This window comes from Pleurodeles waltl, chromosome 2_2, assembly GCF_031143425.1.
Source record: "Pleurodeles waltl isolate 20211129_DDA chromosome 2_2, aPleWal1.hap1.20221129, whole genome shotgun sequence".
Lineage (NCBI taxonomy): Eukaryota > Metazoa > Chordata > Amphibia > Caudata > Salamandridae > Pleurodeles > Pleurodeles waltl.
In genome coordinates, this window is record NC_090439.1 from 774,809,832 (window position 1) to 774,828,322 (window position 18,491).

The following is an 18,491-nucleotide window of genomic DNA, read 5'->3' on the forward strand; positions in this document are numbered from 1 at the left end:
CAAGATGGGTCAGGTGATAAACATGGGAAACATCCTTTTTTATGACTTTTTTATTACGAAAGTCGTGGTTAACGAAAGCATAAGAACGCTTTTTTTAACCACGACTTCGTATTTTTGTGCCTTAACTACGTATGTTCTGAACAACGAACATGTGTGGTTAAGGTACAAAGAAGGGAGTTGGCGAAGGTAAGTTGTGGGTTTAGGTTTTGGGGTGGGGTTGGGGGGGTGGGGCGTTTTTGGTTTTAGGGAGGGGGTGAGGGGGTCAGGGGGTTTTAGGTTTTGGGGTGGGGTGTTTTTGGTTTTGGGGAGGGGGTGGGGGTCAGGGGGTTTTTGGTTTTGGGGTGGGGTTGGGGGGGTGGGGCATTTTTGGTTTTGGGGAGTGGGTGGGGGCTCAGGGGGTTTTAGGTTTTGGGGTGGGGTTGGGGGGGTGGGGCGTTTTTGGTTTTGGGGAGTGGGTGGGGGGTCAGGGGGTTTTAGGTTTTAGGGTGGGGTTGGGGGGTGGGGCGTTTTTGGTTTTGGGGAGTGGGTGGGGGTCAGGGGGTTTTAGGGTGGGGTTGGGGGGGTGGGGTGTTTTGGGGAGTGGGGAGTGGGGGGGGTCAGGGGGTTTTAGGTTTTGGGGTGGGGTTGGGGGGGTGGGGTGAGGGATGTAGGGTGAATGGTGCCTATTGCTAATGATTTTATCAGGAATGCCTTTACAACGAAAAATCATTGCTAAGGCATTCGTGGTAAAATCATTAGTAGTAAGGACGAGGTCGGTGTTCCGACCTCGTTGTTAAGGTTAGTAGTTGTTTTTAATTTAGTGTTCCGTCATATAATCGATAAACATCATGCAGGAGAACCAGTGGCTTGCGGGGGTACACCACCAGGAGATCAAGGAAGAATTGCAGTCCCTGAACACCACCATGGTATACATTGCAGGGGTGCTGGGTTATATGGCCAACATCATGAGGGACTATACAGCACTCCAGTGGGCCCCTTCCACTAGCCAGTCTACTGACCAGCCCTCCACATCTGCTGCAGCTAGTGGACAAAAGGCCCTGCCACAGGACCCACAGGCCACCAGCACCCCTCTTCCTGCAGAAGGTGATCTACCCGCAAACGGTCCCTGTGACTCAGACAGACACCAGAGACAGTTGCCAAGACCAAGACCACTGCGAAGAAATGAGGCCCCCATCAATGTGCCCCTTGCGTTCCACTGTGGCAACTTGTCCACTTTGAACTGCCATTGCTCCCCTCCTTATTGCCCCCTGGACACTGGACCTATGCCACAAACAGACTGGCCCACTACTGGACTATCCCCAACCATCACCCCACTCTATTGCACTTTACATTGTGTACCAATTCTTAATAAACACCCTTGGACACAACTTGAGTAATAGTGCTTTATCTGAAGGTAATGTGCAATGTATAGAACTGTTATGACCTGCATTAACCTGTGTAAATGTCCAGTTAAATGTTGATACATCCTACAAATGTCTCTCAGCAGTCTGTACACATCACAGCATTACACTGTTGTCACCACAGCAACATCTGCAACAAGGGAACGCATAGGTGACATTCAGGTGGGATGCAAAGGTAATGACTAGCATAAAGTTGCAGCCACAGAGCACAACACTGAAATGGGGAAATGTTTAGTTCAACAGTCCTACCTGAGTGTCATTTGAAGAACTGCTGGATCATATGTGTCCTGAGTCCACCTCACTTTCCTCAGTGTCCACTTCTGTCACAGCTGCATTGTCACCCCCCTCCTCCTGCAGATAGGACACATGCCTTCTGAGGGCTAAATTGGGCAACATGCAGCACAGAATAACAACCCTGCAGACCTTCTCAGGGGAATAGCAGAGGGATACACCTGTCAGATGGAGGCACCTGAACCTAGCCTTCAGGAGCCCAAAGGTCCTTTCAATAATCCTCCTGGTACACCCATGAGCATCATTGTACCTATTCTCAGCCCCTGCTCTCGGATTTCTAACAGGGTCAGGAGCCAGGACAGGTTTGGGTAGCCGGAATCACCTGCAGGAAGTGTGGGACACACATTAGTCCTCCACAATGGCATGGGGTATGGCTCCTGAAGGCACATACTGACATACATTGAGTGGGGACTCAAGCTCAACTATTAGCCACACTCCTTGCTTCTGTAGTTGTGTCATAAGCTGTGGGAAACTGCTATTCCTCAGGACAAAGGCATCATGCACTGACCCAGGATACTTGGCAGTGACATGGGGGATGTACTGCTCAGCAAGACACACCATCTGGACATTGAGTGACTGGAAACTCTTCTGATTCCTATACACCTTCTCATTGGCCCTGGGGGGGGACTGAGGCAGTATGGGTCCCGTCAATGGCCCCAATGACATGTGGTATATGTCCCATCACATAGAATGCATCCTTCACAGTGGGTAAATCACCTACTTGGGGGAATGCAATGTAGTTGCACATGTGTTTGAGCATGGCAGCAAAAACCCTTGCAAGCACAATAGAACATTGACTGTGACATTCCTGCAGCCAAGCTCACTGTCACCTGGAAAGAGCCGGTTGCCAGGAAATGGAGCACTGAGAGTACCTGCACAAGAGGGGGTATTACTGCGGTGCAACAGATAGCAGGAAGCAGATAAGGCTCCAATTGTGCACACAGCTCTGTGATTTTGGCCATGTCTAGACGATAGGTGAGTATGATGTCCTCCAGTGTAGCCAAGTCCATAAGGGTCTGTACCTGGGTTCCTGCCTCCTCTTTTTATTCCTCCAGAGTGGTTGGTACCCAAGGAACCCAAAAGTAAGAAGGGAGTGATAACAGGAACCATGAGCACACTACAGTAGTGTACATAGAGCATGCTTGTATGTCGGACACTGGAATTGTATAGGTGACTGCAATGACACACTTTTAAATCTGTACATGTGTACTAGCACTATAAAAGGGAAACCACCTGTCCTGTATGCAGGGACAGGTGGAAGTGACCTCACTCCGCCGGCGTTTGCCTCATGGCAGGAGGTGGTCTGCACCACCGTGCAATTCCTCATTGGATAACATGCCCCTCCAACCAATGATGATCAATGCCGGCAGTGACTGTATTCACTGCTGTGGACGTGACCATTTCATTTCTACCACTTCACTTGATTCCTGACTTTCCACAGGACCATATTTACACTGCGTGTATTGCTGTGACCTGTGTCTGGAACCTGCCATTGCACGTGTGACAGGGAAAAGGGCCCCAGCCTTCATGTCGGAAGAGCTGCAGAGGCTTGTGGATGGGGTCCTACCCCTGTATGGACAGTTGTGTGGGGCTCCAGACCAACAGGTGAGTACATCATGGGTACGTTGAATGCGACATGGCTGCATGGAGATGTATGAGTGTGCCAACAGTGTGTCTTGGGAGGGATGGCTGGTGGCAGTGGTAATGCAGGGGTACGGGTCATGTGTGTGCTTGATGATGCAGTTTGTAGGCCAAATGTGTGAAAGGCTGGTTGTGGTGTGCCATCGCCAAGGAAGTGTGGACCCTGGGGGTGTACAGCAGGTGGAGAACCCACTGCAGGGAACGGTGGTAGGACCTGAGACACTGGGCCCGGAAAACCGCAGAGGCCCAGCAGGGGACGGCCTCCCAACGAGGGATGCGGCTATAGAGGGCATTACAGCAGCCACAAGGGGGTGAATAAAGTATGTTTGACAACCCTCTCTGTTGCCTGGCATGGGATTTCGGTGCAGGGTACAAGTCAGTGGTTGCCGAAATGTGCCAGTTTAGACATTGCTGCGTGATCCAGCTTAGGTGAATAGGGTAAAATGCATGTTTTTGAAAGCTAGGTAGCTGGCTTTCCATGGCAGACTGGGCTTAGTTGGTCCCAGTGGGTGTGTAGCTGGCAGTGTTTGGCTCCTACCTGCTGTGGTACTTAGCCAATGGTATGGCAGTGTGGTCCATACTGTGGATTCTCAGTCTCAGTGTGTGACAGTGATGTGAATGCCATCTGTGCTGTTGGTACTGTGATTGACCCTGTGCTCCCTTTCTTTCTCCCCCCCTCTCTTTTTGTCATCCTGTCCATGTGTGCATTATCATCATCTGGACAAAGAGCAGGGGCACCGGCGAGTGAGGGAGCTGCAGACTAAGGGACCCAGGAGACAGAATCCACTGATGCCGAGGGGACCAGTGGGACGGAGAGCGAGGGGAGCATCACAGCGAGGACAGGAGGTGATACCACTGACTCTGATTTGTCCTCCTATGGGAGCTCCCTGATGGTGGCAGACCCATCTGGGACCACCCCTGCTACAGGTTCTACTGCCACACCCCCTGCAATTCCTTCATGGAGGGCATTCACAGTGGCTTGGCAGCCCTACAGAGATCGTTTCAGGCTCTGGCCTCCTCTCTGACAGCAGGCAGTGTCTCTGTTTCTTCTCTCCCCCCTCCAACTACCACTTCCCAGTCCCAGTCTCCTCACCCTCAATCCATCCCACTCACACAGTCAGACAGGCATGCACACAAAACATCACACAAGACTGGCACAGACAAACACAGGCAGCGCACCTCAGTCCACAAGCACTCACACAGCCAACATACAGATGCACACACAACATCATCCACTGCCTCCACTCTCTCCCCCTCCACTTCCCTCACAGTCACATTCTCACTCACACCTGCATGCACTGCATCAACAGTCCTTGAACCTGAGACATACACAGCCTTGCCCACAGTCACCTCAACAGCAGACCCACAGACATGCACCCCACACATCACATGCGCAGTCACCACCACCACCATCACCACATCATGCAGCACACCCACCTGACTTGCAGACATCACCACAACATCCATCCACAAGTCCTGTTTGTCCTCCCCTGCCCTGTCTGCCCCCCTCCACAGACACACAAACGCTCACACTCAGACCCTGAATAGCCATCCATGTCACGCACACACCTGCACCCAACTCCAGCACACCTCCTCCTCCTACAACTACTCCCTCTACCTCCACTCCCATCCCTCCTGTCACCTCCCACCCCATTGGCCCTAAGAAACTTTTCCTTTCCCGCCTTGACCTCTCCACTCCCACTCCCCAATCGTGCCTGTAAGAGGAAGGTCCCACCCCCCCGGGACAGTACCTCAAGCACACAATCTGACACTGTACCACCCTCAAAGTCTCCAGCAGCCACTAAGGGGCACATGAATGTGACGCCGGAAATCCCCCCGCCTCAAGGACACTCCTCCACTCCTAAAACAGAGAGCTAAAGTGCCGCCCACTCCCAAACAGACAACCAAGAGCATGGAGCCACCTCCAAAACCTAGGGCCATGGAGACCCCTCCCAAGACCAACGACAAGGTGACCCTACAAGAAGCCCAAGGAGGCCCATACAAAAAGTAAGCCCAAGAAGGCCCCTACTCTAACAAAGTCCAAGGAGGCCCCAACAAAAACAAAGCCCAAGGATGTCCCTCCAGAATCTATGGCCAAGGACACCCCTCCGGAAACAGTGGCCAAGGACACCCCTCAAGAAACAGTAGCAAAGGACACCCCTCCAGAGCGAATAGCCAAGGACACCCTTCAAATAACAGTGACCATGGACACCCCTCCAGAACCAGTGGCCAAGGAGCCCCTCCAGAACCATTGGGCAAGGAGCCCCCTCAGTGTCCAGTGTGCAAGGAGCCCCTCCAGAACCAGTGGGAAAAGGCCCCTCTAGAACCAATGTGCAAGGAACCCCCTCAGTATCCAGTGGGCAAGGAGCCCCTCAGTATCTAGTGGGCTAGGAGCCCCCTCCCAATTTCATGTTCCCCCCAGCCACCCACCCCCTGAGGAAGGTCCCGTTTCCAACATGATGCCCCTGAACAGTAGAGTCCCAATGTTGTTAGGAGTCAAGTTGGGGCTTGGATTTTGCCCTGTGGGCATTAGAGACTTTAAACTGGCCGTTGGGCCTGCATGAATATATGCAGTTGTATGTTTTTTTTTATTTGAATTGTCAACCAACATTATTACAGTGGTTGGAACAGAGGTATGTGTCCTGGCCTTCTTTGCTCATGGGTCCTGTTATTGTTGATTTACTCTGCACCTGGTTCTGGGTGTATGGTGTGTGTTGTACATGTGTGTGTCACTCTCCCCACCCTCTCTCCCTCCCCTGTGTGCTGGCTGTACTCACCATCATCATTTTCATTGCCATTGGTGCTCCAGGGGGGCCATAGCATGGTACAACATCAGGAAGGCTTGCAGTTGGGTTCCATGGCAGCCGTGTGTCCCTGGAGGTAAAAGTCTACTTTTAAATGATGTGTTTCCGCCAGGCTTTTGGAGTCATTGCTACTGCCCTGGAAATTCTGGCAGTGTGCTATGTCATAATATGGTGGGCGGATCCATGTCTTCCACCTGTCTGCAGGTGGCTACCACTGTGTTCAGTGTGCGTATAGCACATGTGGTTGGTGTGGTACATTGGCTGTCTAAGAATCACCACGATGGTCATTATTTGGCGGTCATTAACCTCACTGCCAATGTCATAAAGATAACCTTTATTTTTCTTTTTGCAATTCATGTTAGCTTTTTGCGGCTTTTTATTTACAGCAATCTTCGTATAGTGTTCCTTAACCCTACTCTGTGCTCCTCTGAAATGTTATCTCTACTGTTCTACTGCTGCCTTGCCTCTTAATATTTCAGTCTGTTTGCATAGTTCATTCAATGAATTTTCTACAACTGAGTCTTGCTTTAAACAATTTTCAAGAAGGTTCAGACAGTTCTTCATTCCAGTCCAGCAGATCGGATATTAGGATGTTTAGCACTTGGCTCACGCAGTAGGTCTATTCAGGAGCTGAATATCTTTGACAAGGTGCTGTGGCTCTTTTTGATCTTCTTAGTGTTTATTGATCTCTTTTTGAGTCACTTATACCACTTGACTTTGTTTCTTCATCAATTGTAAGTGGTAGTGATCTAACTGTTGCACTTCACTTAAGCTTCTTCAACTGCAAGTTCTTGGACATTTAGCATAGTGAGCATCTCTTATTGTTCTCCATCAGTGTATATTCCTTCTCCTGGATCTTGTTGTTCTGACTATGTCTAAACAGTCACCTTTGTCTGTGTTCTTGCTTCCCCAACTTCTGTTGCAAGAGATCCAATGCCAGCCTGTGAGAAATCCGAGAACTTCACTTGTCTGCAGTTCTTCACCCTTGCTACTTACTGTTTTGTGCCTTGGTCTTGTGAGACTGGTATAGTTTGCTGTGGTACAGTCATCAGTGTTTTTGGTTCTGGTTCATAGAACACTATTTCTTCATACGGAACTCTTGTTCTTTATGTATGTGAGGCATGCACCTAATTTGGCACTCAAATACATTTAACAGCAGTGTTAGTGCTTAAAATCACCTGATAGGGGCCTTTTGATCTTGGCTCCAAACAGGACTTTCTTGCAAGTTTTTGATAAGTACCCAGTTCCCTGTGTTCACATCATGGCACTGATCTTGATGCGGATGTGAGAAATTGGGTTGTTAGTTGACTGGGGTGTGAGCCCTTGTCAAGCACAAACCACAATCCCTTGCAGGGTGAACCACAAAAAGTCACTAATTTAATTGGTGCTAAACCCTGGGAAGCTTAGCATTAAAAAGTAGTCAGGCTAATTAGAGGCAATGTGTTAAGTGTTTATGCAGTACACAAACAGTAATAGAGTGAAAAAACACCATACAAATCCCAAGCCAATTTTGAAATATAGAGTACATTTCAAGCAGTTATTTGACACCAAACCCATCAAAATGCAATTAGTAGAACTGGAGTTATGAATTTCTTTTAAAAAATTTAAAATAGCAAGACCCCATGTTTTAGAAAATGTCCATCTTAGTACCTTTAACATATCAACCAATGGTCCTGCAGTGGATGAGACCTCTTGGGGGTTCAAGCCTAACTCAGACTGGGTCCAGGTTCAAGATGGCAGTAGCCTGTTATTTCCCTTAGCCCTGAACAGGAGACCAGCAAAGCTAGCCCTTGGACTCAGTTCTGAAATCCTGGGTGCAGGTGAAGATGCAGGGCTCCACAGCAGGGCTAGCCTCTGAAGGGTCACAGCTCGCTGTAGGTAGCAAAGCAGTCCTTCCATGTACCGCAGCAGTCTGGTAGAGTGCACAGCAGATCACAGAAGCAGACAGTCCTCTGAGAGTCCTTCACAGGTCCAGTGGTGAAATGAAGCGTGGGTCTGAGAGCCCTATTTTTATACCCGGGTTTCCTGCTCTTAGAAGTTGGGAGAAGTTTCCAGGAGGGTTATTTGAAGTTCTAGGAGTTTCCTGCCTCCTCTGCACTGGCTCCTAGCTGGATGCACTGGCTATACAGGGTTGATAAGACTATTGTGGGGTGGCAGAGCACAGTCTATTCCGGTGCAAGTGGGGCTGTGCTTTGCTCCACCCCCCCAATCAAGTCAGTTAATGGTTCATTCAGGCTCTGCTAATCCCACTATTGGGTGACTGTCTGGGGTGAATTCAGGGGCTGTAGCCACTGTTACATTATTAGTTGTCGCTCCACCAGTACTTGTCAAAGGACCCACATAAACTGGTGGATGTGCAGAAAATAGCTCCTTAATATCATTGTCTTAATCATTATCAAAGTTTGACTTTATTTAAACCTTTGCCTCCTTTTCCTCTTTAAGATTTTTCTTTTTGGGTTTTTCGTGTTTTTCAGATTGCTCATTTATCTCATTTGTAATTGCACGGTGTAGAGTCTTGCAAGTTTTATAACAGAATCTTTTTGGCTCCCAACGGACTCCATAGCAGTGTGACGTAATCGCTGAAATGAAACAGAATCAAATCTGGGTTTAGAAAGTTGGAGTTCACAGGTACATACAGATGAATAAAGACGTGTGATTTACAGCTCCATGTGTGATGTAGTCAATGGTGGGTACCCAGGCTGAGGAGGATGCTACACACGGTATAATCTGATCCCATCCACAATATTTGTTCTCCGCCTTTGCTGTTGCTCATCACGTATTGCATCTGTGTAATTTCTCATTGCTCTTATAGTTCATTTTTGGTATTTCTGTCTATCCCTAGTGTAAGCCATCTTCTCTCAAGCTTTAGGGGCATGTTTATAAGAAAGTGGCGCATTGGTCCTGATGCACCACTTTTCTTGTGTCCTTCTGCGCCCCCTACCGTCACCATGGTTGCGCAGTATGTACAATGCAGTGCACCATGGCGGTTGTTATCACAGCAGTGTCATAATTTTTGGTGCTGTTGTGGCGCTTTGCTGCACTAGCACCAAAAATGTTGGCACCAGTAAAGCAAAGCACAGGGAGGCCCATAGGCCAGTACAGGAGCATAACTTTAATGCCCGCCTTGGGCAGGTGTTAAAAATGATGGAAATATGGTGCAGTGAAATCTTATAGATTTCACTGTCCCATTGTTTCAGTCTTCCTTGCATGGGAACATCCCCTTGCATTCATTATCACTGGCAAAGGCATAATGTGCTGCAAGGGGTTACAAAGTGGTGCAATGCATGCATTGCACCACTGTGTAAATAGCGCATTAGGGAATGATATTCCTAATGCTGCTTTAGCATAAAATAAATTATGCTAGAGGGCGTAAGACGGCAGTAGGGCGCTCTAGGTCTACAAGGAGGCTTCATGTCACAAAGTGCCTTCCATAGTCTGTCTATAATTCTTAAATTAAATATACCCCATTTAGGAAAACAAGAGGACCCTTTGTTTTGTAATCTTGCACCATTAGTGAAGTCATACACATTTGTGTAACCCTTCCTCAGTAATCATATGGTAATATGGCGTACCCTCAGGAGGTGCCTCCTCACTCTCTTTTATGGTAATAGTTACATCACATCTAATTAGACTTCTAATAGCCTAAAAAAAATCATGATTTCAAATTCAAATCAATAAGTGGCAAACAATAAAATATAAAATTTCAATGTTTTAATTCTGTTCTGTATACACCAATCTTTCCATATGCTGTTCTCCCAGCCTCAGTGTGCCTCACCAAACCAAGCAACCAATAGCTCCGTGACTCTCCATGCAACTCTGCCAATCTCAGCACAGTGTTTCACACTGACCAACTAATACTAGTGCAGCACAAAATAACGCAACAACCTCCTCCTTGCAGCAGTTCACCCCCATTTACAATTTCTTTGTATTCATTCAAAGCATCAGTTGTACTAAACTATGCCACAGAAAATAGCAGTCTTTGCTTAAGTCTTCTAAAGAAAACAAAAGAACAATTCAACAACCAGAATACTCAGGTTTTTACACCCTCCGACTTTTTCAATCCAAAGATTTGATGCATTCCAGTGAAATCTCGGCCAGCAGGACATCACCTGATGAATGCAGTGTCACCTTTGTGCACAGGTTTCACTAACATCAACCAATATTAGTACAATCACAACAATTTGTTACTATCCCTGTCTCAAGAGTACAGTTGGTTACATCTCAGGACCTGCACCACAAGTCACTGGTAGAGAAGATTTTCATTAATCAAATCTTACTTATCTATCCAGGGATCTTGGACTACTTCTTAGTCCAATAACCTCTTTATCTCCAACAAAAGCTCATAAGCATTTGAAATTTATAAACACAGTTTTATAGGTTTCAATAATACATTTAGCACGCATCTCACAACAACATTTCCTGATCCACATCCAATAATCAATCCAATAATCAATAATCAACCGTAATTGTTTTGGCACTTGACCCTATTGATACTCACACCTCCGAATCTGCAACTGTTTCAGAAAAAACACACTCCATCAATTTTCACGCTCTGGGCATTTTGACATTGGGACTAGGACATTTATCTTTCTTGGGGCACTTTTTAATTATTGCAGCTCCTCATTCCCAACACATCAATATGCTACCAACTTTGCAGGGGTCCTTTTGGGAACTTCAATCATTATTATTCATTCTATTCAGAAACATGAAATTCCCACACCCACTGGGCCCAAGAGGAATGGACCTTTGGAACTAATCAGGAGCTGCAAATCAAATATCTGTCATTATTATAATTATCATTGCATTTTATGGGAGTCAATAATAAGATTTTGATGTGAGATTCAAAACTCTATTAAAATATTTTAGTATGTATTTCGTTATTGAAAATCCTCAATTAGTCAATGAAAATATCAATATAATACAGAAAAATGATGAAGTGAGTTCCATTACGTTTAGCCCAAACCTAAACTAAGAAGAATGGAGAAAAGTGTCAAGTAGAACCCATAAAGAGTTCTAAATTTTGGGAGGTGAAAGCATGAAGCTTTTACCATATATTTCAGATCATTAGCAGTGACCTCCTGTTTTTGACCAGTGCTAAAGGACAAGTGTTCTCTGTCTAAATTGTATTGGCCATTGGTTTATCCATAATTGGCATAGTTGATTTACTAGCAAGTCCCTAGTATAGTGCATCATGTGTACCCAGGGCCGGTAAATCAACTGCTACTAGTTGGCCTGCAGCACTGATTGTGCCACCCTCATTAGTAGCCATATAACCACGTCTCAGACCTGCTACAGCAGTGTCTGTGTCGGCAGATTTAAACTGCCATTTCGACCTGGCAAGTGCACCTACTTGCCAGGCCTAAACCTTCCCTTTTACTACATGTAAGCCATCCCTAAGGTAGGCCCAGGGCAGGCAGCCTCATGGTCAGGGTTCTGTGACTTTCAAAGGTAGGGCACATACTGGCACGTTTTACATGTCCTGATAGTGAAATACTGCTAAATTCAATTTTCACTATTGCAAGGACTATCTCTCCCACAGGGTGACATGGGGGTTGGCTTGAAATATCTTTTAAGTGTAATTTCCCATTGAAAGCAGAAATAGATATGGAGATAGGGAGTTTGGGGTCTCTGAACTCACAATTTAAAAACATCTTTTGGTGAAGTTTTAGAAAATGGGCAGTTTCTTGCTTAACCATTCTGTTCCTCTGCCTTTATGTAGACTACACATCTGGGTCAGGATCCATTCTGTTCCTCTGTCTGTCTGTGGAATACATGTGTGGGTCAGGATGACAGTTGGGCTGTTTGTGAATTCACTATAGACAGTCACTCAAAAGGAGCTGAGGTGTACCCTACATATCTGATGGATCTTCCAGAGCTGGAGTGGTGGGAGGAGCTGACACTTGCACCTGAGTAGGGCAATGCCTGTCCTTACACATATCAGTCTCCAACCCCCTGGAATGTGTTTGGGGCCAGGTCAGGAAAGGCAGGGTCTTGTGCACTACAAAGACGTTTCTTTGAAGTTAGCCTACTTCAAAGACAAAATTGGGTAAAAGTACTGGACCTCAGAACCCACAAAGCTAGAACACTTCTGGACTAGGGACATTCTGCCAGGAAGAAGTGCTGGGTGTCATAGGAGGGAATGCCACTCTGCCTGTTGCTTTGTTGTACAGCCCTGCAGCTTGCTGCTTCTGTCCTGGGAGTGAAAGGACTGGACTTTGCTTTCCACATCCTGCTTTCCAAGGTTCTCCAAGGGCTTGAACTGAGCTTGCTGACTGTTAAGAAGTCTCAGGGATATCAAAGACTTAGGGTCTGATTACAACTTTGGAGTTTGGTGTTAATCCGTCCCAAATGTGATGGATTTACCACCTACCGTATTACGAGTTCCATAGGATATAATGGACTCGTAATACGGTAGGTGGTATATCCGTCACATTTGGGACGGATAAACAAAGTCCTCCAAAGTTGTAATCAGGCCCTTAATCTGCCAGTGCCTAGACTCTTTAGCTGTGCGTCCTGACTTGCCAAGTGGTATGAAATCCAGTCCCTGGGGCCTTGGAAGTGTAAGCTGGTGACCTGAAGAAGAAAATCTATGCACTGATGTGCCGCAACAGAAAAATCAATGGAGTGCTGGTCCCGCGACTGAAGAATCAACGCAGCACCTGTCTCACGGCTGCAGAACTGACACAGCATCTGGTTCCAGCAACTCCAGCAACACAGCTGATCTGGATTTTCCATGCATCATCAGCAATCAGGGCAGCAGGCAGCAGTTCAGCAGAGTCACAGGGCAGCAGGATACAACTTCTTCTTGCAGCACAGGAGCACAGCAGTCCTTCCTTTGTAGTATCCACAGGTACAGAGATGTACTGACGTGTTGACTCTAAGGGTCCAATATTTATACGTGGTGCCTTCTTTGAAGTAGGAAACACTTCCAGAGGCCTCCACCCACTGAGGTGCTTGCAGTTCGCTGCCTCCCTGCCTTGGCCACAGCTTGTTTGAGGGCACAGAGACCAGTGGCAAACCCTTTGTGTGTATGTTGAGGCAGAGGCTTTGTGATGTGCAAGTGCAGCTCGACCACCCCCCCCCATCAATTCAGAGATGGCCCATCTCGCCAACAAATATTCTCCCTATGTCTGACTGTCTCGGAGCAATGCACAAAGATTGTCTGCCAGCTACATCTATTCATGTGACCTGGGAAACATGCTGCATGCACCAAATGGTTGGGATAAAAAAAATGCCAGCTTTCTAAAAGTGGCATTTTCAGAATTGTAACTTAAAATCCAACTTTACCATTATAGAGGGATTTCAATTAAAGTTATTTAGATACTAAACTTGATATTCCTATCTGTTACCAATTGAACGTTATCACTTATTAAATGTAATAAGATAACCCAATGTTATCCTATGGGAGAGGTAGGTCTCACAGTAGATAAAAAAATAATTTAGAAGCCTTTCACTCCTAAAACATATAAATCTTAAAAGTACATGTCCACCTTTTTAAATACACTGCTCCTTGCAACCCCTGGGTTATATAGGACTTACCTTAGGTGTTATGTAGATGTATTAGAAATAGGGAGACTTGGGTCTTGCAAGAGATGTATCGTTCCAGGTCGAAATGGGAGTTTAAAACTGCACAGACAGAATGCCGTGACAGGACTGAGGCATGTTCAAAAGCTACCTATGTGGGTGGCACAAACAATGATGCAGGCCCACTAATATCAATTAATTTGCAGGCCTTGGGTACATCTAATGACACTTTACTAGCGACTTGCAAGTTTATTAAATATGCCAATTGAGAGTAAGCCATGTTTAAAGGAGAAAGCACAAGCACTTTAGCACTGGCTAAGAATCGTAATGGGCACAGAGACCTCAAGCACCAACAAAACAGGTTCAGTAAACAGGAGGGTGGAGGAAAAAAGTTTTTAATGACCCTCTGGAAAGGGCTATGTCCTTCATCTGTAGTTTCTGTTCTCAAAGTGCTTTGTGCCCCTTCACATTCTAACCTTAGAGCTATGGGGTTTTCATGGCTCAGTCTTAAGTACTGAACCATAAACCTGTGAGGCTGTAGGATAAGGTGTTCTTTGCTGTTTAGTAGGATGGAGAAAGTAGTTTGAATTCTCTCTGATATTGCCTTGAAGGGGTTGTGGACCAGTGCTCTGGCAGGGGGTACCCACAATATTTGCATTCTGCAGTCCTTATCTTTTAGACTGACAACAACTTCCTTCACAATGGTGGTCATTACAACATTGGCGGTAAAAGCCGCTTACATCCGTGCAGAAGACCGCCACTACACCGCCGCGGCCGTGGAATTCCGCCACAGCTATTATGACCCACATTTCGGAATCCGCCGAAATTCAGTCACCCACACAAGTCCGCCACACCAAAGGTCAGTGTTAAAATGCCGAAAACAAAACCTCCACTCCACGCCAACAGAAACACGCCCATGCTATTACGACACACGAATCCATGCGGCGGTCTTTCAACCGCGGTATTCCATTGGCGGTACACACCGCAGCGCTCAAAATACACATACATCTCCAAAACACCGCCACATTGGCCAATTAAAAATACACACACCTGAGACACATACAAACACCACTCCCACACACCCAACACAATATAAAACACACACCCACATCACCCACAAACCCCCACGACAAAAATTCTGAAAGAAGGCCAGAGAGACAGCACTGATTAGACAATCCCACCACACAGAGGCACACAACACCATCACCCACACACCATCCATGCACAAAACACCACACACCACTACACATCACTACACTCATCACCACATACACCACCTCACACATTACACACACCACCCCATGGCACGCCAAAGACCCCCCCGCTTTTCCGAGGAGGAGCTCAGGGTCATGGTGGAGGAAATCGTACGTGTAGAGCCACAGCTATTTGGCTCACAGGTGCAGCACACATCCATAGCCAGGAAGATGGAGCTATGACGAAGAATAGTCGACAGGGTCAACGCAGTGGGACAGCACCCAAGAAATCGGGAGGACATCAGGAAGAGGTGGAACAACCTACGGGGGAAGGTGCGTTCAGCGGTCTCCAGGCACAACATCGCAGTACAGCGGACTGGCGGTGGACCCCCACTTCCTCCCCCACAAGTAACAACATGGGAGGAGCAAGTCTTGACCATCATGCATCTAGAGGGCCTCAGAGGAGTTGGTGGAGGAATGGACACTGGTAAGTCAAATCTTAACTATCATATCCCCCACCCTACCTGCATACTATCACACCCCCCCGCCCTCACCCCTTCCCCTATCACTCCAACTCCTCACTAATGTACTAAGAACACAAACCACACATCCCAACACCAAGCCCTGCATGACACCACACAGCATGGTCACCCCTCACCAAAGCATGCTCACTGCACACATCCAGAACAACCCCCTAACCATCATCACACAAGCCCCCACACAGGAATGCTAGCACTGGGGTACACAAACACCCACCCATTGCACACAATGACACACACACATGCATTAATCATGCTCTTATGCCCCTGCAGGATCACAAAGGACCGTCACCACATCGGAGGGTCCAGACATCTCCACTCCACCCACAGAAGAGGCCCACAGTGACGATAGCAGCTCTGCCCTACTGGAGCCTGATGACCAGCCCGGACCATTGTGGGCCTCGGGACAGTCGGTTCCCCTTGCACAGGCACAGCCCAACACTGACCTTCCACCCTCTGGTTACACCAGCACAGCACCCACCCAGCGGGCCCATACCTCCGTACCCAGGACAGGTCAATCAGCTGTGTGTCCACCACAACAGGGAACCCAGGATAACCCACCACCCCAACAACAACAGGGACCTGGGGGCAGTGGTAGTGGGCACACAGTTCAGGGGACGGAGGCACAGGAACACAGGGGAACTGGGAGGGGTGCTGTGCGACAGGGGGCGGACAGGCCAAGGGAACCCACTCTCCACGAGGCCCTCTCCTCGATCATGGGAGCATACCACCACTCCCAGGAGACGATGGCGATGGTCCTGGTCAAGTTTCACGAGACCCAGTGCCTGCAGGAGGAACAGTATTTGGGCTTCAGGGAGGAACTCAGGACCATCAGCTCCGCCTTGGGCACCATCGTAGGGGTGCTGAAGGACATACAGCAGACCTTGAGGGACACTGTGGCACTCCAAGGGGCCCCTGACACTTGCCAGGATGATGAACTGCCCACCACCTCCGCCGGCGCTAGTGGACAGGACGCCCCGCCACAGGACCACCACACCAGCACCCCACCCCCTGCAGGTGGACAACCACCACGCAAGCGGGCCCTGAGATCCAGGAACAGGACAGAGCAAGATGGCAAGACCCCCGCCAGGAAATGAGACCACCCTGATTGTCCCCCCACCAACCCACTTTGTTACCCTGTCCATACTTTAACTGACCCAGCTCCACTTCCTATGCCCAGATGGGCAGTGCACCTGTGAGACTAATAGACTGGACTCTGCCATGGACATTCCTCCACAATCACCCATCACCATTTTACAACCCCCTCTATTGTTCAGCACTTAAATAAACACCCTTGAACCACAAAACATTCTGTATTCAGTCTATGGTTTTGCAAAATGTATTATCAATGACAGTGTCAAAATGCTTTTTTAGTTATTAAGGCAACATACCAATGTCACACATCACAAGTCCTTGAAGGATGCATGCAGATGACACACGTTGGTAACCACACCTGTGAAACCGTAATGGAAAGGAACAACTCAGTTACCAAATAATCCCATTAAATTACACACAGGATAGAGTAAGACGTGTGACAGTGAATGTAATGTTAAAAATGAAAATGTTCTCACCTGTGTGTCACTGGAAATATTGCTGTGTGACTGACTCCCTGTTGTCGTTGTCTTCTTCCTCAGCTTCCTCCTCATCACTGTCCACAGGCTCCACAGGCTCCACAGCTGCCACAACACCATCATCTGGACCATCCTCCTGCAGAAAAGGCATCTGGCGTCGCAAAGCAAGATTGTGAAGCATCGAGCAGGCCATGATGATCTGGCACACCTTCTTCGGTGAGTAGAATAGGGAACCACCTGTCCTATGGAGGCACCTGAACCTGGCCTTCAGGAGGCCGAAGGTGCGTTCGATCACCCTCCTAGTCCGCCCATGGGCCTCATTGTAGCGTTCCTCTCCCTGGTCCTGGGATTCCTCACTGGGGTCAATAGCCAGGACAGGTTGGGGTAACCAGCGCCCCCTAATAGCCACACACGGTGCCTCTGGAGTTGACCCATCATATCAGGGATGCTGCTATTCCGCAGGATGTAGGCGTCATGCACTGAGCGAGGGAACATAGCATTTACCTGGGAGTTGTACTGGTCTGCCAAACAGACCATCTGTACATTCATGGAATGATAACTCTTCTGGTTCCTGTACACCTGTTCACTCCTGTGGGGGGGACCAGAGCTACATGGGTCCCATTAATAGCACCTATGACGTTGGGGATATGTCCAAGGGCATAGAAGTCACCTTTCACTGTAGCCAAATCTTCCACCTCAGGGAAAATGATGTATCTCCTTACGTGTTTCAGCAGGGCAGACAACACTCTGGACAGCACGTTGGAAAACATAGGCTGGGACATCCCTGATGCCATGGCCACTGTTGTCTGAAAAGACCTACTAGCAAGGAAATGGAGCACTGACAGCACCTGCACGTCAGGGGGGATTCCAGTGGGATGGCGGATTGGTGACATCAGGTCTGGCTCCAACTGGGGACATAGTTCCAGGATTGTGGCACGGTCAAACCTGTAGGTTACGGTTAAATGTCGCTCTTCCATTGTCAACAGGTCCACCAGCGGTCGGTACACCGGAGGATTCAGCCATCTTCTCAAATGTCCCAGCTGACGGCGCCTAGGAAGGACAACAGCGAGGATCGAGTCGACTATTTTCCAAGTATGTACCCACAGTTACACAGAACACGACACCAAACACAAAACCCTTCCTGTATGTGTGTTGAGTTATGTGTGACGCAGAAGTAAATGGAGCCATGTGGGCCCCTGAAATGGCGGCTGCCTGATCTCTAAACTGGGACAATGGGATTGTGGGGTAGCTGCGTTGCCGTTGCACACCGTCACGGTAGGCGGTCGTAGACCGCGGCGCAATGCTGCATTGGTTAACATTGGACCCTATGGATCCCAGGAGCCAATGAGGAAGTGCGCCGGCGGTGATGATACGCACCGCCGTGGACGTCACCGCCGCGGACGTCACCGCCATTTTCTAGCTGTTCAATCACTAGATACCTGATCTTCGACAGTAGAGGACCTACTCTGCAAGTGCTGCTGTGACCTCGGTCTGGAAGCGACGATGGCTGCTGCGTCTGGGGAAAGGG